Here is a 26,651-nt window from a genome sequence, read left to right as displayed (position 1 = left end):
AAGGTACCCATCAACATGCATATATGTATATATATATGTGTGTGTGGGGGTGTGTGTATTGTGTATATGTGTGTATAGGTTATATATGTATATATTATATATGTACGTATGTTATATATACACATTGGATATACATATATATTTTGTATATAATGTAGTTTTAGTCAGTCATAAAAAACAAATTTATACCCTTGGTGGGAAAGTAGATGGAACTGGAGATCATAATGTTAATCAAAGTCTTACCAAGACAAGGTCCTTAATATGGGCTTGGACATGTGAAGAGCAGAAACAGGTGTGGGTTATAAGGAAAAAGCAGTAGACAGAGTAAAAAAGGACTAAAGTATACCATATGTACATATGGAAATGTCATGGTGTAAACCCTTCTCTATAAACTTAGGATAAGCTAACTGAAATGAATGGATCTGTTATAAGCACACACGAAGTTTTTTGGCTAGAAGTTTGGCTTCTCATTAAAATGATGCCAACAGGAGCAATGGAAATCAAGTTAAGTAACGAAAGTCAATAAAAAGCATTCCAGATGGAAAAATGTAAAAAAGATGGACTCAGATAAATAAGCTTCATGTTGAAACTCTCCATAGAGCCAGGATCTAGCATCCTGTGTACACTAATAGATCACCTGGAAGATGCCCCAATACAGTAGCCTGTTTGGAGTAAGCTTGTATCTAAATGCCTATTGGTGGCTTTCAAGAAGTCCCCTTATTGAGCCCCACTGTGCTGAGGCCAGCCACATGCGTGTTTTACAGTTTGCCTCTTGAATCTGTAGCACCCCCCCCCCTTCCCCCGGCCTGCCTGGTGGAAACATTCTAAATACAGACAGATCTCATGGGCCTTGGGGATGGCAGTCAGTGAGCTGAAGCCGACACATTTGCCTTTCTAGTTGCCCTGTTGTTTGAAACACACTTCTATGCTAAGTTCCAGAGGCATTTCCAACGTGTGCACATTGTCCCGACACCTCTACAGTAGCTTTAGACATAAAAAGACTCCATTAACATCCCGCCCTCACAGCTTCGACATCGAAAAACCATGTCTACGAAAAATAGTTTAAACACATGTCTTTTACTTTTTACTTTGGTATGAGCTTTAAAAAATTAAAAGGAAAAAAGAAAGCAAAGAACTTTTAGATCCTTTTGAGAAGAAAAGGGCCGAGGGCTTGCTAGGGATGCCATTCCTCTGCATTTGGAAAAATACAGAGTGAAATAAATGTCTTCGCCAAGTTGCCCGCCCCTCCTGCTGGAGCTCTAGAAACAGAATGGAGGTGAGAGGTGGGGGAGGGGAGACAGAAAGGAAGAAAGGCAAAGCAGGCAGTATGGGGGTCTGTAAGCAGGCTGTCTGCAGTGGGTGTGTGTCTGACTGTCCTAGATGCCTGGGCCTGCAGAGTAGCAAGTACTCACGTGAGACTTCGCCTGATGATCTATTTATTCGCATTATCTCTTCCCACCAACTTCTCTCCCACGGAAACTAAAGCACGGATTCCCAGAGAGGGAGATGTGTGCACCTAAACTAGGGAAGAGTACAGAACTGAACACTCATTCCAAGGTAGCTAAGGAGACCCATTTCTGACAGAGAAATGAGGAGGTGTGAACTCTAGTACTTCATCTGCAAAGCCAGAAACGTGAGCTGTTTTGGTTTGTAGTTGTTTTGTAAAATTTTTCTTTTCTTTTAATAGAGAGTAGAGTAAACTGGTTTTGTTTGTTTTGCTAACCAAATGCTGGAGAATCTGGAGGATTTGAGAGTGAAAAGGAAGTGGCTTTCTGGGCATTTTCTAAACCATAGCAAGGGAAATGAGGCTTCCTGTGCTTAGGTTAATGAGAAGAAACCCAGGAAGTCTGCCATCCAGGGAAACAAACATACAACTTCCTATTGGGACTTCTCAGAAGATAATCCACTGAGATGTTTGTTTACAGCAGCCAGGCCATGTACTGGCAAAAATAATCAGGAGCTCCTAATTCAGCTTTGTTCAAGGACCCTACCTATGGCACAAAAGAAGGGTTTTTGGTGTGGTTTTGTTTGTTTGTTTGATTGGTTGGTTGATTTTGGTGGTTTCATTGTTGTTGTTTTGGTTTGGTTTGAGATTTTTTGCTTTGTTTTGGTTGGTTTGTTTTTATTTCAGATGTATGTGTGGGTGCCTGCATGTATGTATGTGAGTTCCTTTTGACACTGGAAGCCAGAAGAGGGTGTAGGATACCCTGGGACTGGAGTTATGGGTGGTTGTGAGGTCACCATGTGCTGGGAACCAAATTTGAGTCTTCTGCAAGAGTAGTAAGGGCTCTTAACCACTGAGCAATTTCTCCAGCTCGAGAACAATCTTTAAGACTTCTCACCTTATACAGCAATCACCCTTTGTCACCGCCATTGAAAAAGGAAGACCGCAAACATCACAAATAGAAAGCATATCCAGGCCAACGTCCCCCCCTAACCCTCCCCCTCCCATTCTCTATGGGTGTTCCCCTCCCCATCCTCCCTCCATTACCGCCCTCCTCCCAACAATCACATTCACTGGGGGTTCAGTCTTGGCAGGACCAAGGGCTTCCCCTTCCACTGGTGCTCTTAAACTGGGAAAGGGAATAACAATCGAAATGTAAATAAGAAATACCCAAGTTAATAAAGATGAAAAAATGCTAAAAAGAAAAAAAAGAAAGAAAGAAAGCATATCCAGGATTCAGACACAATCAGAGGATGCTGGGGCAGAGTCAGTGACCAACGATGGTAGGAACAGAGGTAGTTCCAAAATCATCTAGAAGAGGACAGGGTCCCAAAGAAATTCTTTTTGGATCCCTTCCTCCTATTCCACATATGTACCCTGAATCTAGTTGTCATGCTGGGAGCTACAGAGAGGAAGGAACCCTAAAGAAAGAGACTGTGGCCTTCATCTCAAAACATCTCTTCAATACCCATATCAATCCAAGATGGATATCGGAGGGCTAATATTTTGAAACAGAAGGGAGGAGTTGTCTGAAAGGTAGGGCCTAAAAGCAGTCACAAGCCAGCCATAGAGAAGACCTGGAGGCATTGCTTGTCTTCATGCCAATGTGGCCATAACCATAGCAGCCTCAGGAGTGCTTCTGGTGATGAAGATGACTGTTTCCTCCTCAAATCCCCATCTTCCTAGTAAAAGTGTCCATCCTGGAAGATTCAGTGTGTAGATCCAAGCATTGAATCCAAGCATTGAGTTGGGAAAGCATGTTTACAGGTGGAAATAAGGTGTCCTCACTCAGCCTCTTTTAAGTAACCAGAGCTATTTAAGAACTCCACCCTATCCCTTGCATCTGCATCCTAATACTCAGTACCCTAATATCCTTCAGTGCCCACACAGTTGTCCCTTTCAGCTCTGTTCTCCATTTTATGTTCATGCCATGGAAAAGGGAAGAACTTTTCCTCCATTCTCTGTTGGTCTTCTTCTGTACATTCCCCAGAAGTGAGTCATCTCTGAGCCTGCTTTGAAATGGTCAAAGAAATGAATGGGAAGCTCAAGGCCAATGTTCTCTTGTTGACTTTCAAGAGGTCTACTCAAGGATAGGACATCACTTGGGAGCTAAGTAGATGTGAATTCTTAGGATTCAACCCATGTCTACTGAACAGAAACTGCATTTTGGATAATTCAAACAAACAATTCCACTTCAGACCACTTCTAGGCCGTGAATATTACATTTGAGATATGTTTCTGGAGACCCAGGCAGTCCCTGCTTGTTGGCTTTCACCAGAAGTTGATGATATCCTAGAATAGAAGCCTTAACAGTCCACGGTGCCAATGCCTCCAGTAGCTTCTGGTCAGACCCAGCAGTCATGCAGCAAAGCCTCAGTCCATTGTAGTTATTGAGATAGCTTACCCAGATTGGGATATAAGCTCTCCCTCTGTGCCCTCAGACCTTCCTGCTGTGTATTTATAACATGAAGAAATAGAAGAGGGAAAATACAGGGGCAGTCAACTTTTACATACACAACCAGAAAAGGTATATCCTACCAGAGAGTGGGAATATTATCCAATTGTAGTGGTCTGAGGGGAACAATTTCCATGACCAGAATGACAATCTTATTTCTTGGTTCCTCATGTTCCTCAAGATGGGGACCATGGACCAGCAGAACAATATCACCTGGGAGCTTATTAAACTTCGATCTCAGACTTCATCCCAGATATACCAAGGCAAAATCTGATATTTTTCCCAGGAACTCAGTAGTTTGGTATACTCACTAATGTTTGAGTAGAGGTCAGCTTACATAATGGTTCTCGACCTAGGCTGCAAAGAAGAGTCATCTGGAGATATATTAGGAAAACTCTGTAGACTATTATTAAAATTGGTAGAGAGTAAGTCTTGGACATCAGCTTAAAAATAAAATTCCCAACTCTTTCTAATGTGAAGCTTGTATTTCTGGGTAGACTAATAGGCTTGGAAATGCCAGATCTTTGGTTTAGAAAAAAAATGTATGTGGCCTAAAGGTATAAAGCAGAAGAAATAAGTATACATAGGAAACACATTCTAAATAGAGCTCATTTGAATATATGAGTAGCACTGCATATCTGTTTCCAGTAGGCCCTTCTCTTGGTCTGTTGAACTCTTCTGTAAGAGAATCCCAAGATGGGTGATGGTAAATTTATTTACTTTACAGTTCCCAATGTAAAGCAGTCACAGTCACAGTAAAACAGTCACATATTCCATGTCTATTCAGGACTGTCCTCTTTTTCAAATTTCCTTGTCTTTTGCAAGAACCCCATTCACCCTGCCATATACCTACTCATTAAGGTAGGGTCTGTACACTTTAAGAACCTATGATGGGGCCTACTTTGAGTGCCACTACATTGGAGACCACATTTCTAAAACCAGGAACACCCAAACCAGAGTCAAGCTTGTGACCAACAATGAAAATTGAATCTGTGAAAGTTTACTTAACTCATACAGGATTTCAAAGCAAACGATTATGAAGACGAAAATCAAAGGGGTACATTGAATACATGTGTTGATTTGGATAAATGTGAAAAATAAGATACATTTTGACTTTAAAGACAGAAGTTTGTAATGGGACTTCAGGAGAGGCAAATCGAGACTCTGATATAATGATGTTTTCCATGGCATTTGGGATTGACTCACACTAAAATCAAATATCCACAGAGGGAACCTACTTGGGTGGTTTCTTAGACTCTGCACGAACAATTTGTAAGATTTTGTCCTTTCTCCAGCCCTGATCAGACTTAATCTGCGAGTAATGACCTAGAGGCTAATAGATAAATAATTAGCAATGTGTTATTGCTGCTTCCAACATGGCAGCTTCTACAGAAGAAGAGTAGTTAAGACCGAGCCTTTTTAAATGTAACCTGTAACTGTGATCCCCATATCTCATAGCTAGAAGCCTTCTTGAAGCAATGAAAAAGCAGGCTGAGACTCCCTACCAACTATGTCATGATTATGCCAAATTTTCCATCTAATATGACTTTGGGGGAAAAGTTCATGCCTATTTCTCATATAGTTCCCCTGTAAGATAGAGAAAAGGGTCTTGGATTCCTCTCTTTTCCCATCTGTTGTCAACATTAGGTATGATATAGATGGAGAATGGAGTGATTTCTTACTCCCCTGTGTCTAGGAAATGTCTCCTGCTCTTGACCTCTCTGACTTCAGTTTCCACACCATCATCATTGAAACATCCAGGCAATCCCTCCCTGCATACACACATAGCAGCATCTCTCATTCTCTGCACCTCATATTACAGAACAGGTGGTTGAAATAGAACAATAAGCTGGGTTTCTGCATAATTGCTTCTGTTATGCATTCTATATCAGAAATTTCTAAAGTCAGAGACTGTCTCGTCCTCATCAGTCGCCAGCATCTAAGTCAATGCCTGCTCACATTTGTGATGAGTCTTTGTAGAATAAGTGAATTCATACAAGTATGGGGGGGCAGTCTTTACAATCAGTTGGCAGCCTTCCCAAATCCCAAATATCTTATTGGGTCACAGGATGACAAAAGGATTTTATCACTCACTTGTCTGTACAACTCTTTATCCATCATTAGTACCCCATTCTGAACACTTAGGTAGCTATACCCTGCTTTTAGCTGAGGGTAAGAAAAATTCTCAAGTTCTTGTATAAACTCAAACATGTCCCTGCAGTGAATTTGAGTGAGAAAAAAAAACAAAAACAAAAACAAAAACACCTACCTGGTAATTTGGAAGAAGTTCAGAAAGGTATTTTCTTCTCTCTCTCTCTCTCTCTCTCTCTCTCTCTCTCTCTCTCTCTCTCTCTCTCTCTCCCTCCCTCCGTCCTTCCCTCTCTCCCCTCCCCTATACCTCCCTCTCCCTCTCTCTCAGTGTGTGTGTGTGTGTGTGTGTGTGTGTGTGTGTGTGTGTGTGCTTACGTGTTTAGCATACATGCCGTGGATAACATTGTAGCGTTGGCTCTCTCCTTCCACCTCTATATAGGTTCTAGGGATGAAACTCACATGACCAGGCTGGCTTCTCGAGTGCTTTAATCTTCTGAGCTATCTCTCTAACCCCACCCCCACCCCATTAAAAAATATATAAAGAAAAAGGCAAGAAGATCCAGTTATTTTCCAAAAGTTCTCTTCAAACAAGGATATGGAAATGTCTTCCGATTTTGGCCGATGGAACCTGATCACAAATCTAAAGACTAGGTAGGGTTAGCGAAAACGGTCTTGCTGAAAAGATATTCAAAAGAGAATCATTGTTCTTTTACTCAGCTGGATGTTGCCATGGCTACATGTGATGCCTGAAACTCTAACAGCCAGCTTGTAATCATAACAAGAATCTAGTAAGGTAACAATGCAGGGACATCAGTGACATCAGTGGGCCACTGCTGCATCTTTGGATATACCTATTTCTAGATTTGTCAATAAGTGAGATAGTACACACTCTCACTATTCCCCACAGTGGGGATGTGGACTTGGTTGCTTGTAGCTGAAACATCTTGATACAACAGGGAAGTTAATTGCATTGACCAAGAAACTGGATTTCAGTTAGAAAAATAAAGGGACTAACATTAAAGCAGAAAAAAGGAACTAACATTATTGGCCCATCATGGGCATCCCATTATATCAAGAATAATGCTGCAAGTTCCTCATTAAATCCTCAGCACACCATAGGAGGATGTTAGAGATGTTCTGTTTTATAAAAGAACACACAAAAAGGTTAAGCAATTTACCTACGGTCAAATAGTAAGAAGCAGTTTTAGAAGAACAACTCCTGTTGGTTCAATTGTAACAGAAGGGGGACTTCGTGTGCCATACGCAGACAGAGTTGGTATTCCATTACCATTACGTCATCCTTTTGTCTGGCTGTGTACCTCTGATATTTTCCCCTGAACTGGAATTTGTAGGGAGACTTGGAAGCACACGGAGAATGATGCTTTCAGAAAGATAGCAAAATTGTACAGAACGGTGACAGTATTAAGGCTGAAAATGTCCTGGAGGATTTTGCATAAAACATAGAGCTGACCAGGACAAATATAACTCTTGCTGAAAAAGGCATACACGAGCATGCACATTATTAATATGTTTGCATTTATCAATGACAAGTTACTTGATTTATTTATGGCATAATTAAGGAAAACCTTTAACAAATGAATTGTATCTGGTTTGGACTGGATAAAAAAATGTACCTATTTACTTTACTTAGAACTTGGAAGTTTCAATATTCCATAATTGTATTTCTAATGACAGAAGATTCATTTCAGCTCATTGTGTATGCATCCCATGATCCACCACACATTTATATTGGAGTAAATGAACTTGTTCATTATACATAGTCATCTTTTTCTTGTGCAATGTTTCCATTTTTTGAAAGCCATGTAATCACTTCATTGTGGTGTTGGGAATTGTCATTATATAATGCCTAAAATTTCAAAAGGATGCAATTTAGGGATTTTGATCTTATGGCATAAATCTATGCCTGACACGTAATATGAGGAAACTTGCTCCAGATGGCTGCTCAAAACAGATAAATCAAATTTCCCAGTAGTAACAAACTAAAACCTCAAATTTGGTTTTTTCCTTGATTAAAATAACCAGAACATCTATGTTAGTTAAATGTGCTAAATGTGAGAAAATTAGAGTTCTTGATTCTATTTTAAATTAGATTTTCTGGTCATTTTAGATGGCTTTGGGGGGTGGGGGTAGGAGCAGAGTGGCTACTAAAGGTGAGTACCCTCCTTCCTGAGAAGGTTCTCGATTCAAATTCAGTTTCGTCCTTGTTGTACCCACTGATGTAGAAGCTCAGCCTGCTCGTTTCCCAGGAAGCATCGCAGAGCACCCCCACCCCACCCACACCATGTAAATGACAATGTCCTTCCTTTCATCATCTCGCTAAGCTGTTCTTACAGGCCTTTAAAACATGGGCAAAAACAGAACACTATGGAAAATGTCGATGAGAATAGAAACACATTAGTTCAGCAAAACAGATAAGCCTTGAAATCGGAGAAGGCCATGTTTCTTGACTACACCTCCAATAGCTCCCCGTCTTGAGTGCACGTGGTATATCTCAGGTGCATTAACAAGCAGCTAGGCTTTCTGCTCAGTTGCCAGCGACTATAGTCTAGTCAGCAGCTAGTAAAGGTAAAACCTTTTCAAATATTCCTCATGTGTACAGATCAGGAAGTTATGTCAATTGAAGCAGTGCATTACCCAAATCTTCAACTACTCGAGGGAGCTGCCAGTTAGTCTCCCTTTAAATAACATATTGCACTTACCATTCCCTGTCACACTCAGGTGAGATCCACAGACACCTTCCGTTGCTTCCACCTACTGTATATGACCAGCATGCCTGGCCACAGGGCTTCCATGTGCTCCTGAGATCGTCCAGTGCCCATTATTTGAAGCTTTGATCTCAAAGTCCATAGCTCAGCAGGTTTTTGTCCATGTAATCACTTTCTAACCAATGAAAAGTAAAGGTGAAAGTACCAGTTTCCCGAATAATGGAGAAGAAATAGACGATTAATGCCAGTGAGCAGGCTAGAAAAAGGAAGAAGAATACCGGTGGTCAATAAAAATTAAAACAAATACGCCCTTTCCAGCAGGGTTTGATTCTAAAAGTAGGATTGAGAATATACTTAATAAAACTATTTTAATTTGGATATTCTAGATTTAAAAAGTTAAGTTTCTTCATATTTTGCTGCTTCTGACTGTATGAATAGATATTATGATTAAAAAAAAGTACAGAAGTGTTCACAAACTCACCCAACATTTCCTCCTTTGTAGATAAATCCTTTGCTTAGATGTGACAATTCCATAAGACTGTGGCCACCCACCACAACCCACTGGGCCCCATTACTGCGAAAGTCCTGACTACATTCTTCTCATCAATCAATTATCTCAAATAAGAAACACTGGGGAATACTTAAAACTCTCTGTTTATCGATAGCTTTAGTCAATGTCAAATTATACCATATGGCACTTAATGTATCCATTAATCCTCATATAGAATTATAATACAAGGAACATATTCTATCAATTTCTCACATCCTATCTAATGGGTATTGTAATAGATGACATGGATATTCTGTATAGGAGGAGGGGGGTCTATCCACCCACTGATGCTTCACAAATGTCTGCCTGTGACTTTCATTAACGCCTAACAAGGTTATATTTAAACTCACACATAATGAAAGAAGTCTATATGGTGTTTTTATACAGAGATAACCTAAAACAAATCCATAGCACATTTGCAATGATTATACGATATAAATACTCATAAGATAACCTACAATAGCAATTCCAGAAGTAAATATGATTGCTTTATCTCATCTAAAACATCTGCAGAGGACAACACGGGCCTCGGTACACTAGGGAAATGCCTGACATTGTCATTTGCAACCCGTTATTCTTTCTTGCTAGTGTCTTGGCTGAGGTAAGTTCTTTCAATTGAAAAAAAAAAAAAAAGCAAATGTGTGACCTGCTTGGCTACAAGAAATCAGGCTGCCCAGAGCCCCACCTGATGTCCGGCTGAGATCCATTACCCCTTTTGGGGAACTTGCCATTACTAAAGAAAGGGGAGCTGTTATCACTCGGCAGCCATGCCTCTTATCTACACAGCAAGTCACTGGCTCGGCCACATTTTCTGCTAATTAAATTCACCATGGGAGATGCCCAACATGTGTCTCCATGGGAAATGGATCTGAAAATCTGGATGATGCCCCTAATTGCTTCTGGTAACCAGGTTATGAAACCAGCACTGTCATACCTGGAGAAAACCGCTAGATAAGGGTGTCTAGATTTCAGACTATCTGAGCTTCTGCAGCCTAAGCTGGAAAAGCAAAAGCCAGACTCCGCTACAACTGGGCACACTGTGAACAAGGCCTGTCCCTCTGTGCTTTTCAATTACGTACCCGGGGAATGCAGCAACAGTAAACTTGGAAGAGGTACAGTGGGAAATGAGCAGATGCTCTTTGCATAACCTGCACTGAGATAGCTCAGGCGTGGGCCTCAGTAAGCTACCCAAAATGCAGTTAACACATCAACAGCCTCACCATCACCCGGGATCTTGTCCGCAGTTCAAACTCACAGGTCCTACCTCAGAAGCACTTGAGCAGAATAACTAGAGAAGTGGAGCCCAGGAATCTGTGAAAGAGTAGCATCCCTAACACATGATTCTTAGGTCCATTAAAACTTAAGAAGGTCTGGCTTCAAGGGCATAGGTGACACAAGGGCGCAGTAGTGAAGGTAGGTGTCTGTCATAGAATCTGCCATTAGGGAGGCCCCGTAGCCTGTGCTGCCTCAGTTTCTCATTGTTTTGGTTATCATATGCTCTCAACACTACTCCAAAGCTTAGCACATTGATGCAACAATGGTTCCATGGGTCGGCTGGATTCAGACAGGAAGTTTTCACTGTTGTGCTTGTAAGACAGATAGTGGCAGAAGATGGAGTCACAGGAATAAGTAACTTGGCTAGACATCCAAGATATCTAATGTGTTCACATGCCCAGTGTCTGAACTGTAATGACTAACTGCTGTCAAGGCATCCCTCTTCCCCAGAGACACCCCATGTGTCTGGCAGAAGCTACCATGCAGCATCCCTCTTATCCAATTGCTGACCTTCTGTAGAGTATAAACTCCAAGAGGCTTGACCAGCATTTGTAGGGTCTTTTTAGAGTCTGCATCTGATTTATCACAACCCTACTTCTATCATATTTTCTGACTGAAAGGCAAGTCCTAGGGACAGACCAAGCTCAAGGAGAGAGTCCTCCATAATCTTGGAGGAGGTCATTTTTATAAAGCAGCCACCATACTTATACAAAGAAGGAGACCTATATCCCTTAAAAGCCTTCGTGGTTGTTATATCCTCTGACGCTCTGATGAAGAAAGTCCATTACATCTATCTTGCAGAGGCCCATCTCTCTAGGCTGTCACAATTGCTCATTTAGCACTAAGCACATATAATCTTGCATTGTGCCTTACCTTCTAAACGTAATTACTCTGACTTCCAAACTTGGCTTTAAGATCCTCAAGGCCTTTATGCCTCCTTGAAACTCAGTTACCTGGTGCAGTGAAATATATCATGCTAGACTTGCAATGAAGATGTGATGATGACAGTGATTATATATAATGCTGCTGCTGCTGCTGGTGATGATGATAATGATGATGCTGGTGGTGGTTGCGGTGGTCAGAATAGAATCACCAATTTTAAATCATCCTGTCAACATGAATGAGTACAGAAAAGTCACTTACAGAGGTGAAAAAATCATGCTAAAGCTTTTTTTTTTTAAATAAATTTCCACACATCTCAAGGCAGACTTCTTATGGTGGCAAAAATAGGACCAGGAGCATTATTTTCTACTAGGTTTCATTTGTTTCATATAAACTCACATCTGATTTTCTTTTTCTCTATTACTGTTTTCTTTGCCCCTTCCTCCTTTTTCTTTCCTTTCTTTCTAGATTCTTCCTTCTTTTTTCACAGGGCAGAAAGGACTGTGACCTGGAATCATTAAACCACTTCCTGTCTTCCAATTATGTTTATTTTTTTTAACTCCTGGGAACGTAGTGTGGCCACACTAAGAGCTGACTGTGCTCAGTAGGGCTCATGTGTCCTGTACTGACTTCAATGCCGTCTTAGTTTCCTATCACAAAATGAAGGTGGCAAAGCTACCTGGAAGCTCTGACACTAAATTCTTATAAATTAAGTCAGAGTATCTGACTCACCACATACAGACATTCCAGCAACAGCTATTCCCATTGCTTGACTAAGAATCAAATCTCTACTGTGAGGAGACATTGAATTTGAGGTTTCATTGTAGTAGATAAATCTTCACTAATAGACCAAGCTAATTTCCACGATCAATACCATGTGATGTTGTCAAATGTCAGTACTTTAAACTAAGGTTTAAACTGCACATTTTTTAAACCAAGAAATATATTTCTACTATATTCTCTTAGTAGTAACTTAGTAGTGCATTTGTTTAAGTATTTCAATTTTTTTCTCAACCAGATTCGACATACTTCACACTTAGAACAATGTTTCATTATTTGTCAAAACCAATGTCTCTAATCTGTTTCTGCAATATATTTTCAATCAAATCCCCCAATAGGATCTCAAAAGTGTATATATTTTCTCTGGACCTGTTACCTTTGCTTATTCTATCTAATCTCATTCGATCACTTAAACAAAACCATTTGTGAATACCTACTATGTGCCAGGTATACCTATATCCTTGAGATGCCAAGAGTAGAGCAAACACATTCAGTTGAAAGCCCTTCCTTAAGGAAGGGGAGGGGGGAGGGGGATGTTTGCCCGGAAACCGGGAAAGGGAATAACACTCGAAATGTATATAAGAAATACTCAAGTTAATAAAAAAAAAAAAGAATTTAAAAAAAATCAAAAAAAAAAAAAAAAAGAAAGCCCTTCCTGGTGTCTTCTGGAAGTGAAGGTGTGAGAAAAAGAGGGGGGGACAAAACAGTGAAAAGATACAGGTATTCTTATAAAGGAGGGGATAACTATTCTGCACTTTAAGAGGTGTAGCCATTCACCAGATAGAGGAAGAGAAGATTAAAACAGGCATTGGGAATGTGACAAAAGAACACTGAATCATGCTAGAATCCTGCACGGTCCCAGGGGTGAGCGAGTCATCACCTCCAAGTTCAGGATTGATTTTTAGCCAGGTCTTCTTAACCTGGAGAGCAGAAGAGTGACAACAAGTGAAGCTTGGTTCAGGGTTGATTGTTCTACATTTTGATCCCAAGATTCCCATGGGATACCTGGCTCAGTGGAAGGGTGCCTTGCCAATCCAAATTTACAAAGAGAATAGAGAGTGCAGGCTCCAGGGAATTTAGAGGTCTAGTGGGGGTTGAGGGTGGGGGAAAAGAAATGAGGTGGGGAGTTGGGGGATGGTATGGAACGTGGAATAGTCAAAGGGTGGACCGTGGACCAGGAGGGGAATAAAACCTGGAGTGTAAAAAAGAAGAAAAAAAATGTAAATACATAAAATATAGAATAAGAATAGCTATAAAAAATTAAAAGGAGTGAAAAACTATTTTATATGAAACATTACAACTTTGATTTTCCAGATTTTTTATTTATAATTTATACAATATAATATGTGTGGTATAGCAAGAGAGAGAGAGAGAGAGAGAGAGAGAGAGAGAGAGAGAGAGAGAGAGAGAGAGAGAATTGTCAGAGTTGTATGCATCTAAGCTTACTTCTGCCAGGGTGGCTTGGCTTCCTGAAGGCAGTTAGGTGTCTCAAGCTTCTGGTGTGTGCCCTCCATTATGTACACATTGTTTTTCTCTGTTGTGGTGCTCCTAAGGAGGGCTTAGTGGTCCACAGGATTCCACTTCCATCTATGTAGGAACAAGTGGTCAATCATTCTGCTTTTGATGCTGACTATACTTAATTGCTTTTTTTTTTTTAAAGACCAGACCAATACTTTATTTCCTTTGTTCATCTAAACCTAAAATACCATTTCTCCTTCCAGTTTGGAACACAGTGTTTTTAGTAAGTGTAATTAGCTTGATAAATTTGGTAATTTACTAAAAGTAATAAAAGAAATTCAAGGGCCAGATCACAAAATGTGTTCTGAGTTATTTAGATCTAATCTTGCATACGTAAAAAGGAATTTAAGACATGGAGTGAGATGATAAAAGTATATACATCTAAACATAAATACATATGGATTTATTAGCCTGGTTTTGATAGTATAAGGAAAATTTCCAGGAAGACTACCTTTATAAAGAAAAGATGTTTATTTAGGGTCATAGTTATAAGAGGTGCACAGTTTATGGAACACTCTTGGTGATGACCTCTTTGTGGCAGACTTACAGTGTGGCACATAGCACATAGGTATTTATTAGAGTAGTTTATAGGCTATGGTCTCAGTAGTCCCAATAATGCTTTCTTCCATTGTGGAAACAAAAAACCTAGTAATTATTCAGTTCCTGAGACTGGATGCCACAACAGTCCCAATCATGTATTAAGGTTCTGGGTAATTCCTAGAGTGTTGCTGGTCTTCAGACTACCTTGGAATACTAAAGGCATAGGTCCTAATACTAGGGATGGAGTAGCTCTGCAACAAGGTAGTTGAACTTCCCAATAAGAGCAAAAAGCAAAAGCTTCCTTCCCCCCTACTGTGTTGTTTTGTGGTCTGTCATCAGAAACCATGACATAGATTTAGAATAGTTCTCCCACCTTAAATGACGCAAAAGTCTCTCTCAGGCATGCCCAGGCTGTGTAGGTTTTAGGTGATAACATATCTATTCAAGGTGACAACCAAGATCATCCTTTGCACATGGCAATGAATGGAGAGTGTAAATGTCAGACAGTGTGAGCCTCGTCATTTTCCTATAAAGCCATCAAGACAGGATAATGGGCAACCAAGTCTAATGACGTTAAACCTAATCAATTTTAGTGGCAGTACCTGCAAAGGCCACAGTAGGATCCAGGTTCTACTCCCTTAATATCACTGATATACGTCTTTGGGAAGTAAACTCCCACATGATATGTTTTAAAGAGTCACATGTAAGCCATAGCTTGAGCATCCAAGTCATAGCCACAACACACACACACACACACACACACACACACACACACACACAGAGAGAGAGAGAGAGAGAGAGAGAGAGAGAGAGAGAGAGAGAGAGAGAGAGAAAGCACCTTTTATAATAGAAATGTCACAGTTTAAAGCAAAACAGTTAAAACTCTATTTTAAAAAATCTTAAGAAGTATAAGATAGGAGACAGTTGCATAGAGAATATCCCTATGATTTTGAGATAGTAAGATAAAATAAATGTATTGTTTTTCAGTTTGGAGAGAAGGGAACCTAGAATGCCTCTGAGCTCTATTTTCTGAGGAAGATAATGTAAAACCATTCTGCATTAATTAATGGCTTAAACTTGTGAGAGATGGTGGTGAAGAAAGTGATGTATTTAGTTTCCTATTCCGAATGTAAGGGTTCTTAGATTTGAGCATTTGCAGTTTGTGCCAGTTGAAACTGTCTAGAATGCATAACTGACAGCCCCACAGGAGGAAGAGACTTGGAACACATCTGCCAAAGAGGTGGCCTTGCAAACCAAAGCTGCTAAATTGAACCAAAAGGTAGAAAGCAGTATGAGTATTTTCCAAGGACAGAATCCTGAGAGAAAGGGACTTGCTGGACCAATGGACAGAGAAGCACCACATCACCCCCTCCACCAACCCGAGTCAGGTGGCTTCATCTCAATGCACTCATTTGCAGAGGGGAGGAATGCACTACAAATGACAAAAAAGCTAAATTGCTGTGAGGAAAAAAATGAAAGGAAAGTCAAAGGCAGATTGTGTCTCTGGTCTGATGACTCTGCAGTCTGACAGCTGTTTCTTTACAAACCCATTGCCATTAGTTTTGCATGTAGTAGTTTCGGGCAGGATAAACCCACAATTGGCTATAAAATTAAGGTTAAGTTTTCCTCAAATCCAATAAGGAAAATTAGGCTTTATTCACCATCAGCCTCAGGTCTGGCTGGTTCTCATGAAGCTATGTGATCATTTTAACTGGATCACTGAGGCCAGAGGAATACTAGGTTCTAATTGGCTAGCCTGGATACAGGACAGATTTTCCTGGTGAGGTGCTTGACAACAGTGAAATGATAGGCATTAAGCAAAAGAAAAGATCATCCATGTAAGTCTGGGTGTTCTTATTGCAAGAAATGGAAGCTGACACAAATGGGCAAATAAGAATTATATACAGATGGATTATGTATTTGTTTGGAGAGGGAGAGTGGGAGAGAGTGAGAGAGAGACAGAGTCAGAGACAGAGACTGAGATAGAGAGACAGAGAGAGATAGAGAGACAGAGGGAGACGGAGACATAGAAACAGAGAGAGGCAGAGAAGGGGGGACTTTTTTTAATACTAAAAATGTAAAGCCAAGGACCCATGCTATAGAGTGCTTGTGTAAGTCAAAGGACAACTATTTTGGAAGTTCTTTCTTTCCTTATTCCTTGTTTTGAGGAATGGTCTTTCTTGGTTTAACCACTGAGTTGAATATTCCAGGTTAGCTGGCTGAGATCACTCTCCTCACCATCCCTAAGCTAGGTCTCTCATGCAATAGACATACAATAAATGTCCTATTTTACTGGAAAGGAGCTGAATTAGCTTATTTTAATTTTATCATTGAATGACAACAATGCAATAATGAAGATAGGTGAACTTTGATCGTGTGGTAAGAAGATATGAGAAAGGAAAGAAAGCCAATGCATATCCATTGGCTTCATGACTGGTGGAGGAAGAGAGACTTCAGAGCAGGTTAGAGATCAAGGATTGTGGAAATGTGAAGACATTGGGGAGAAGTTAAAGGTCATTCTCCTGAGCTAGAGGGAAATCGAAGGTGAGTAGTTATGGGGCTGCCATGCTGGGAAAGCCACCAAAGTTATGAGACATCAGAATGATGCAAATACCAGCTTGGCTGTATAAATCAAGTCTATCGTTAGAAGAAAAGTTTTGACATTTGCTAAATCACCTACAAAAACTTGCTGTGGTTGTTAAGAAGAACCCCCAAAATGTTTTCATTCTAAAGCTAAATGTCAACCTCCCTTAAAGATCTGTTCAAACCTACAGATGGGGGTTGGGATGGGATACTGTACAAATTAGAGGCAATAAGCTTTCCAGACATCTTCATCACAGTAATTTCTCAGAGACAGCTCCTAACATCCTTGGCTGGGTAATTGCACCTTGTCATCCTGTCTGTGTTTTAGCAATCCACTTTGTTAATGGTATGCTTACAGGATATTTAAAAATGGAATTGTAACACTAGACACACATGGTAAAGCTGACCCAAACTCATTTTATTTACAGAGTGTAGCTCTGAGTGCTTTAATAAGGAAGACTAATAAACAAATTCAGAATACTAAAGAGTATTCTAGAACTGCTGTTCTTGAACAGGAGACCCCAGCAAACAGCTAAACTTACTCAGAATTTAAATGTAAGCTAGACATGGTGGCACATAACTGTCAGTCCAGCACTTGGAATGCAGAAGCAGGGTTCTATGTTCAAGGTTAGCTCTACAGTATATTCACCCTCAACCCCCAAATCAAACTAACAAGAAGAGAAAATATATCAAAAACAAAATAAAGAAACAGGTAAAAGCTACCCCAACAAGGTAGAAATCAGATATAATGTATAGTTCCATGAACCTGCTAATTTATTGCTAAAGAGTACCAATTATTGAGAGAATAGAAAATAGAGACTGAATGGGTCTGTTTAAAATAGTTCCGTGTCGATAACTCTGCAGGAACTTGTTTGAGTTAGGATTTTAGTGCTGTGAAGAGACATCATGACCACCGCAACTAACATAAAGAAAAGCATGTAACTGGGGCTGCCTTACAGCTCAGAGATTTGCTCTACTACATTCATGGCAGGAAACATGGTGGCATGCAGGCAGATGTGGTGGTGGAGAAAGAGCTGAGGGCTCTACAATCTTGACCTACAGGCAGCAGGAAGAGATTAACTTGAGATCTCACAGGCCACCTGACGATGCCTGCGCCACCACTGGGCTTAGGTCTGCAAGGTTTAAGAAAAAAACATACAGGTCAAGAAAGAGAATGCCAAAGCTTTCACTGAGGTTTACAGTATATATACCCCAACCACCAGTGGGGGTGTTGGGGGAGGTTGGGGGGTTGAGGGGGGAGGGGGGAGGGGAGTGGAGAACAACTCCTGGGAAGCACAATGGAAATGTGTTTACCTTCTCAGCAGGAAAACAGAAACCAAAACTAAAAGCTGAGGTCAAAGATGTGGTGCCCAGGTGTTACCCACTATGGCCAAACAGAAAGGCCAGGATGTGCCTTCAAAAGAACAAAGGCTTTCACTTGCATCAGCAAGGCTCAGCAGGGGGTAAACACTGTCGAATCCAGGAGGGTCCCACACCCGCTCCCCACAGTGACACAGTGACACACTTCCTCCAGCAAGGCTATACACCTACTCCAAGCCATACCTCCTCCTGTTAGTGTCACTCCCTATGGGCCAAGCATTCAAACACACGAGTTTATGGGGGCCATGCCTATGCAAACCATCACTGAACTTTTGTCTACTTAAACTATACCAGACGACAAATAAACTGTACAACTGTAATTCGTTGCATATTCATAGACCTTGACAGATACAGGTGAAGATGTTTTATACCAATGCCTAAAGAGCAGCTCCAAACTAACAACATCACCACATCTTTGCACTTAAATGATGCTTCCATTATTTTCCTATGGGAAACTGACAGTAGATAATATTTGTGTTTAAGGAGTTGCTTGGAAATGCTGCAGAAGAGAGAGAGAGAGAGAGAGAGAGAGAGAGAGAGAGAGAGAGAGAGAGAAGGAGGGAGAGAAGAGAAGAGAAGAGAAAAGAGAAGAGAAGAGAAGAGAAGAGAAGAGAAGAGAAGGAGGAGGAGGAACCGAGGAGGGAGGGAGGGAAGGAGGGAGGGAGGGGGGGAGGGAGGGAGGGAGGAAGGGAGGGAGAGAGAGAGAGAGGAAGGAAGGAAGGTAGGAAGACAAAAAGGAAGGGGGGAGGGAGAGAAACATAATGCTAAAGATCACCGAAGATCCAATATTTTTAAGTATACCTTAAGAAATTTCATAGAAAATAAGAGACAACACTATTGCAGTTAAAATCTTTGAAGAGTCAAAATAGTTTTACTGTCTCATAGTCTAACTTTTGTAGACAATGCCAAGAAATCTTTTGTTAACCTCTTTTATGAGGAATCATGTTTCATATATGAATGCCCGGCTTAAAAAAAGTTTCTGTTTATATATTGAATACCTCTTTTGGGGACACACACACACACACACACGCATATGCACACACACACATGTACTCTTGGGAGACATGTGTGTGTTTATGTATGTTTAATTCTTGGGCATTATTGAAACACTTTTTGTTTAAATAGTAGTTTAAGTTCTAGATAAGAATGTCTGCCTTCAGTGTCATCCATCATTTTATATAATTTAATATAAGCTAACATTTTTTAAAGGTATCTTAAAATGTGTCTGTCTTCCACGGGAGAACATAGTAGTTACTAAATAGGGATGCACAGCTATTTGAACTGAGTCCATGACCTCCTACAAGGAAAGAAAATGCACTATAGGATACACTGATAAATAGGCTCCAGCCACCATGCAGATACCACAATGACCCTTGGTGAAATTAACATGATTCCTTTCCTTACATTTAGACCAATCAACTCCTGCCTTCTTATCTTTGCTACAATGGCAATTTTACTTAGAGGCTAGCATCGGAGGCCAGATCTTGCCATGCTCCTTTGTCCACACTTCAGGCATAGCTTTGCTGCTTTCCTGGCCTCTGAAAGTTCTATGAGCCCTAAAGACATCACATGGACATTCCAAAAGCTCAGGACCAGCCTGTGACTGTTTCTAATGAAGAACAAAGATCCTTTAGGACAAAGCCATCTCATTCACTGCAGCTACTGGAGTCTGGACTGTCGGCCTCACTAACAAAGAGTCAAAGAAGCTTTGGAAAATGGTTCATGTTGTTCCTTTTTCCAAGCCCAAGCTGTGACCTTTTCTCTCTGCTGTCACCTCGTCAGCCATCTTCCTTGGGAGAATTCCAAGTGTAGCTGGATAGTCACCAAACTTGACAGCCTTTTATTTGTTGGCATTGTGTGAGACAGCTAGAAAGAGCTAGGCTCAGAATCTATTTTATTTTTCAATGTACTTTTTATGATTTATGAAAAATTGATCTATTCCCTTCTGTTAGAAAGCCATGAGTCAGAAAAATACAGTTACAATAAAGTGGCAGTGTCATTTCTAAAGTAGACCATGCTGTGGACCACAAATGATGGCCAATTAAAATAAGTTATTCCTGTCTTGTGGGGCATTGTGAAATGAACTATCACCCATGATGAATTAAAGTCAGGTTCAGAAGGCTTCCTATTGACTAGCCTGTGGTATAATTTATACTTATTTCTGTTTATGGGCAACATGGGGAGAAGAAGCTACGAAGAAAACTGTGCTAGCCCTTATCTGCAGATGAGTAAGAGTAATGAAAAAGGTATGTGCTTATTAAGAACTTGAGCCATAAATATTTTTTCAGTCATCACAGTGTCAGACATCTACATGGATATAGATGTACCAGGGAACAGCTTCACCTTGTAACCTAGCCAGCCCTAGCACAGCAGATTGGAAGGCTTTATCTCCTAGACACCCACAACTCACATCCTGGGAGCCTGAGATCCATCTCAATTTACATTATGTGTAGTGTTTTATGACAAGAGGAGTGGCTTTTAAGGAAGTTCCTTCTCTCTGTTTTGAGGTTCTCCTTCTCTTCTTCCTCCTGCATGCCTCACCCCCCCCCCCATTTTCTTCACTTGGAAATTACTTGTGTAACTCAAGATGGCCTTGAACCTGTGGTTCTCTTGCCTCCTCCTCCCAAGTGCTAGGATTACAGGTGTGTACCAATACACCCAGTTCTCAATTCTCTCTCTCATAATGGTCTAAGAGAAACAGATGCTCAAACCTGGCTCATGTTCTTAAAATATATTACAGAGTCAGCTCTTTGCTGACCTCTAGACTAATCTTAGAGCAGTAAAAGAGGTCAGAACAGGAACTCAAACAGAGCAGGAACCTAGAGGCAGGAGCTGATTCAGAGGCCACAGAGGAGTACTGTTTACAGGCTTAGTCTTGCCTTACATGGCTTGCTCAACTGGCTTTCTTATAGAATCTAAAAACACCAGCTCAGGGATGGTATCACTCACAGTGGGCTGGGCAGTCCCCATCAATAATTAATTAAGAAAATGTTCTACATCCTTGCCTACAACCCAATCTTATGAAAGTGTTCCTCTCCTCTCCCCTCCCCTCTCCTCTTCTCTCCTCTCCTCTCTTCTCCTTCTCCTTCTTTTTCTTTTTTTCTTCTCTCTCTCTCTCTCTCTCTCTCTCTCTCTCTCTCTCTCTCTCCCTCCCAACATAATATTTTTTCTAATTATTTGTGAATTTCATACAATACACTCCAATTACACTAGCTTTCCATTTCTCCCTGGCACACCCTTTTACCCTTGTGCCCTCCCTCCAGTAAAAATTATAATACATAGACACACACCAGTACAACTTGTGTTGCCCATATATTCATTGGGCAAAGGGAGGCCATTCACAGAATATAGGAGGACCAGTCTCCAGTCAATAGTATACCAGTAGCTGCAGTGCCCTGCTTAACCTCCAAACAAGTTCCCAAGGTCCATTTGGAGGCATTTTCTTAGTTGAGGCCCCACCTTTCAGATAGCTTTAGCTTGTGTCAACTTGACATAAAACACACTGTCTGAACTGCAGTCTGGGTTGGGAGCTTGGGATCTATCTCTAACCCAGAGCTCTCATCGATCCTCTCAGTATCTCTAGCCTACCTGACAGAACTTTAGTTCTTTAATTTAGTTCTTTAAGCTAAGTTCACCATTAGCTTCTCTAATGCTGATCTTTCCAACTTCCTCATACTCCTGTGACAGTCTCACCCTCCAAGTCTATCCCATTCACAGATATTCTCCATTTTGCTTGGCCTTTTGCTCCTTCAGAGACGGTAACATGACAAGGATGGGTGACATTTTCAGAGTACGATCAGTTCTTTCTTAGAAAGAATGCTCAGCCCTGAAATACAAGTAACATCATACAGCTTAATTTAGGAATACATATGTATATACCAGCATTACACACACACACACACACACACACACACACACACACACACACACACAGTTAGAGGAAAAGGCATTAACTTGAATGAGAGTGGGAAGGTATATATTGCAATACTTAAAGGGAGGAATGGGAAAGAAGAGATCTATTTATTTCAAAATGAATTTTTATTATAAAGATTTATTTAAGGGATTTTAATTCCTCTGCTATCAATCCTAGTCACTTGGTTTTGAGATTTCTGAAAATAGCCCTTTCTCAAAGAAATATGCTTAATCCAGTTGTGCTATCAGCCCTTTAATCTTTTATATCTCCTTGAATTAAAGCCACATAGTCATGACAACTTCAAAGTTCTCTACCAGAGGATTTCTGCTAATTTCTTCAAACAATTTACTTTGGGAAACATTTTTAAGTGTCTTCCCACTTGCTGACATCTCAACATCTCTGAATGAGTTCCACTCACATTCATGCCTAGAGAATATTATGTAAGGCTTAGAAAAGATATGGCAGCATTTCCAATTATAAAAACTTCAACCTAAGTTCTCTGTCCAGACTTAATAGCTAAATCCAGCAAGTATACCCTTACTCTCCTCCATAAAGGAGGAAACTACATCATACATGTATAAAGTCTCTCTGTATAAACTGGTGAGCTCTGGATTAGCTTTTTTTCATACATCATACCAGAGGAAAGATGTCTTCAGCCTTGACTGTGAGTATTCTCCAGTCCTTAATTTCCAGTGCCTTATAAATAATTAGATTCTACAAGGAGATGAATGAGGTGCTCAAAATCTAAGGTTCTTGCTTGGTGATCTGTATGTTATCACTGTGAAATTCTATAGCTGCTAACTTGCATGTGTCAAGGGGTGTGTGGATGGGTGTGTTTGTAAACACCACTGGCCGTTTCTTTCCACTGACTTGGAAGATGTTTTTATTCATCATAATATTTTATGTCCTTAAAAACAGGTCATCAGGGAGATAAGAAGGCATCAATTTGCATTGTTCTACATGCTTGCCACCAGTTGAAAAAGCATCATTTTTTTAAAATGCTGTCTTTTCCCACTGGATGGGAAAAGATCAAGTGACCATAGGTGTGTGCATTTATTTCTAGGTTTTCAATTCTATTCTATTGATCTACCTGCCTGTCTCTGTACCAATACCATGTGGTTCTTATCACTATTGCTCTGTGGTATAGCTTGAAGTCAGAGATGGTGATTCCTCCACAAGTTATTTTATTGTTGAGAATGGTTTTTGGTATCCTGGGTTTTTGTTATTCCAGATAAATTTGAGAATTGCTCTTTCTATCTCTGTGAAGAATTGGGTTGGAATTTTGGTGGAGATTGCATTGAATCTGTAGATTGCTTTAGGTAAGACGGCCATTTTTACTATGTGAACCCTCCAATCCATGAGCATGGTAGATCTTTCCATTTCTGAGGTCTTCTTTAATTTCTTTCTTCGAAGACTGAAGTTCTTGTCATACAGATCTTTCACTTGCTTGGTTAGCATCACACCAAGGTACTTCATATTATTTGTGACTGTTGTAAATGGTTTTATTTCCTTAATTTCTTTCCCAGCCCATTTATCCTTTGAGTAGAGGAAAGCTACTGATTTGTTTGAGTTAATTTTGTATCCTGGCATTTTGCTGAAATTGTTAATCAGCTGTAGGAGTTCTTTTGGGTTACTTATGTATACTATCATGTCATCTTCAAGTAGTGATATCTTTACTTCTTCCTTTTCAATTTGTATCCCTTTCATCTCCTTTGGTGGCCTAATTACTCTGGCTAGAACTTCAAGTACTATATTGAATAAATAGGGGAAGAGTGGGCAGCCCGTGTCTTCTCCCTGATTTTTGCTGAATTGCTTCCAGTTTCTCTCCATTTAGTTTGATGTTCTTATCTCCTTTTATAAAGTTCAAGTTCAAGTGGATCAAGGACCTCCACATAAAACCAGATACGATGAATCTAATAGAAGACAAAGTGAGAAAGAACCTTGAACATATTGGCACAGGGGAAAATTACCTGAACAGAAAGCCAATGGCTTATGCTCTAAGACCAAGAATCGACAAATGGGACCTCATAAAATTGAAAAGCTCCTGTAAGGCAAATGACACTGTCAATAAGACAAAAGGACAACCCACAGATTGGGAAAAGATCTTTACCAATCTTACATCCAATAGAGGACTAATATCCAAAATATACAAAGAACTTAAGAAGTTAGACTACAGAGAACCAAATAACCCTATTAAAAATAGGGTACAGAGCTAAACAAAGAATTCTCAACTAAGGAATATCAAATGGCCACAAAGCACCTAAAGAAATGTTCAACATTGTTAATCATCAGGGAAATGCAAATCAAAACCACCCTGAGATTCCACCACACACCAGTCAGAATGGCTAACATGAAAAACTCAGGTAACAGCAGGTGAAGATGTGGAGAAAGGTGAACACTCCTCCATTATTGGTGGGATTTCAAGCTGGTACATCCACTCTGGAAATCAGTTTGGAGGTTCCTCAGAAAATTGGAAATAGTTCTTCCTGAGGGCCAAGCTATACCACTCCTGGGCATATACGCAAAAGATGCTTCAACATATAACAAGGACACATAATCTACTATGTTCATAACAGCCTTATTTATAATAGCCAGAAGCTAGAAAGAACCCAGATGTTCTTCAACAGAGGTGTGGATTCAGAAAATGTGGTACATTTCCACAATGGAGTACTACTCAGCTATCAAAAACAATGACATCATGAAAATCTTAGGCAAGTGGATGGAACTAGAAAATAACATTCTGAGTGAGGTAACCCAGTCACAAAAGAACAGGCATGGTATGTACTCACTGTTAAGTGGGTATTAGCCAAAAAGAAGCTTGGAATACCCATGATGCAATTCACAGACAATATGAAACTCAAGAAGAAAGAAGATCACACCAAAGTGTGGAAGCTACAGTACTGCTCAGTAGACAGAAGAGAATAGTCTCTGGGAGGTAGAGGGAGAGAGGGATGTGGAAGGGAGAATGGAGGAGGAGGGAAAAGGGGGACCAGTTCAGATATGGGAGGAGTTGGGGGAGAAGTACAGAGGGTCAGGAATTTGAAAGTAGGTGGGGGAGGGGAAATTGGGGGTAGCCACTAGAAAGTCCCAGATGCCAGGGACCCAAGAGCTTCCCAGGACCCAACAGGGAGAACTTTAGCCAAAATACCCAACAAAGGGGAGATAGGACCTGTGGAGACCATATCCAGTGGATAGCATGGCCTCCAGTTGAGGGATAGGGATACCCACCCACCTCAAAAATATTAATTCATAATTTTTCTTGTTAAAAGGAAATTCAGAGACAAAGAGTGGAGCAGAATCTGAAAGACAGGTCATCCAGAGACTGCCCCACCTAGGGATCCATCCCATCTGCTGACACCAAACCCAGACACTATTGTGATGCCAAGAAGTGCTTACTGACAGGAGCCTGGTATAGCTGTCTTCTGAGAGACTCTGCCAGAGCTAGACCAATACAAATGTGGATGTACACAGCCCAATATTGGATGGAGTGCAGGGACCCAAGTGGGGAAGTTAGGGAAAGGACTGTAGGAGCTGAAGGGGTTTGCAAGCTCATAGGAAGAACAATATCAACCAACCAGACCCCCAAACCTCCCAGGGACTAAATCACCAGCCAAAGAGTACAAAGTGGGTATCCATGGCTCTATCTGAATGTGTAGCAGAGGATTGCCTTATCTGGCATCACTGGAAGGGTAACCCCTTGGTCCTGTGGAGGCTTGATGACCCAGGTTAGGGGAACACTAGGCCCCTGAGGCAGGAGTGGGTAGGTGGGTGGGGGAGTGCCCTCATAGAGGGTGGGAGGAGGGGACAGGGAGCTTGTGGAGGGGAAACTGGAAAGGGGAATAACATTTGAAATGTAAATAAATAAAATAACCAATAAAAAATAGAACAGGTCATCAGGAGCCCTGATATTCACAAACATCTTACACCCAGTGCTGGGACATTTATTACAGGTGTATCTTTAGAGGATTCCAGTGCATGGTAGGAAAAGATTTCCAACTCTCTTGGGAAGCTTATAATGGAATCATATTCATAAATCCGTTCACTTTTTCTGCTAGTTTGCTTTTACTGAACTTCTTATAAATGGGATCACTCTGTGATGTTTAGTTAATAAATTGGATGAGTAAGTATCATAGGAAAAATGCTGAATCCCAACTCATGTCCCAGAGACTTACACGTGACACTATACTAGACAGATGTCAGGTGTTTACAACTGCCAGACATAGCTACGGCTCAGAGGGTGGGATGGGAGTTGTCATTCATTCTTGTTCCTCCCCAGGGCAAACTCCCAGCAAGAGCAAGGTGATTTAGTGTGTGTTGGTTACTAGAGTCTGTGGTAAGGTTTCATCCAGCCAAACATGAGACAAATAATTATTTCAGCAGAACAAACTCTGATACATGTGACTGTCACTGAATTAAGAAAGCCACTAAATTCACAGCAGTTACAGAGAAGTGGGAGGGAAGGACTGGGAGGGTGGGGAGATTCATTCTGCCCCTCACAATCTGATTTCTGTGCT

At 40.7% G+C, this 26,651-nt stretch overlaps 1 long non-coding RNA gene across 2 annotated transcripts in view; it reads right to left on the bottom strand.

Annotated features, from left to right (window-relative positions):
• The window catches only part of LOC120101704 (uncharacterized), a 107,988-nt gene that overhangs the window by 11,750 nt on the left and 69,587 nt on the right, over positions 1-26,651 (bottom strand). Inside the window, exons 2-4 of one of the 2 annotated variants that reach the window (XR_015683843.1) lie at positions 13,650-13,790; positions 11,415-11,649; positions 8,711-8,972 (exon numbers count right to left, since the gene is read on the bottom strand). This is a non-coding gene — a long non-coding RNA (uncharacterized LOC120101704). The remainder of the gene's footprint in view (positions 1-8,710; positions 8,973-11,414; positions 11,650-13,649; positions 13,791-26,651) is intronic. The other variant, XR_015683844.1, reaches the window with a different exon arrangement.

Source organism: Rattus norvegicus, chromosome 3 (genome assembly GCF_021556685.1).
Source record: "Rattus norvegicus strain SHRSP/BbbUtx chromosome 3, alternate assembly SHRSP_T2T, whole genome shotgun sequence".
NCBI classification, from domain to species: domain Eukaryota; kingdom Metazoa; phylum Chordata; class Mammalia; order Rodentia; family Muridae; genus Rattus; species Rattus norvegicus.
Note: the sequence above shows the minus strand (reverse complement) of the source record. Positions and strands in the feature narration are given on the sequence as shown.